Consider the following 1030-nt stretch of genomic DNA (forward strand, 5'->3'; position numbering starts at 1 on the left):
CAAGTAGGTGCTTTAGACCACTGAGCCATCTCTCCAGCCCCAAGACCCTTTTTTAGATAGGGTCTCATTAGGTAGCTCAGGCTGGCCTCAAACTCACAGCAGTGAGTGTTCGGATTGCAGGCATCATCGCCACGCCCTGCCCGCAGGTGTGTTATCATGCCTCTTCATGTGACGTAGGTTTCATCCCCCGCCCCCGTTTTTACCGTTAGTATGAATGTCCTGTCGGAGCTGTCTGTAGCGCGCTTTCAGTTGCACGCTTTCCGCTTTCCGCGGGGATCTGCTGTCGGGCGCCCCCCGCCCCGCCTTCTGCGGCGCTTGCGCACTGCCCTCTCTGGGGCTCCCACGCCACCTCGCGCGGCCGCGGGACTTCCTCCACCCCGGCCCGACGCGCGCCTGCGTGTGTGGCGTTAGCTCTGCGCCCGGATCGCGCGCGTCTGCCTTGCAGAATTTCTTCATTTTGAATCTTCCCCATTTCGTGACTCAGAATGTCCTCGAAAACGCCCTTCGGACTGAGCTCTTACACCTGGACTGCCAATTCACTGGTTCTTCACCTTGCACAGCGCTCCAGCTTGTACCCGGGTGTCTCCCCAAAACCGTGGGCTCGCTTCCTCGCAGAAGGCCGCTGCCCTGACAGGAGGCTCGGCAGGAGGGGAATCTGGAGAGGTCCGATTCAGCCAAATTGCAGCTCATTTCAAATATTTCGATACCATGCTTTCCCTGATCAGTACTCTAACCTCCTCTCGCAGTACCACCTGGGCCACGAACTGATGCAGTGCGCTGTGGCGGCGCTAAGGATCAGACCTTCGGCTTGGCCTACAAAGCTTTCAGCTCCCGGGCCCCAAGAGCGCGCACCGTCATTAATTCCTCGCATTGTTTCAGAAGCAGAGTCACAGAAAGCCCCCGGGGGTCAGCTGGTAACTTGAGCTGACAGTGCACTGCAGGAGCGGCAGGCACCCTACTCCGTCTGGCGCAGCCTCACGGACCGCTCTGAAGCCCAAGCCTCGCCCGGGGGAAACCCCCTCGAGGTTAA

Source organism: Octodon degus, unplaced genomic scaffold, assembly GCF_000260255.1.
Source record: "Octodon degus isolate 3935 unplaced genomic scaffold, OctDeg1.0 scaffold00029, whole genome shotgun sequence".
NCBI classification, from domain to species: Eukaryota; Metazoa; Chordata; class Mammalia; order Rodentia; family Octodontidae; genus Octodon; species Octodon degus.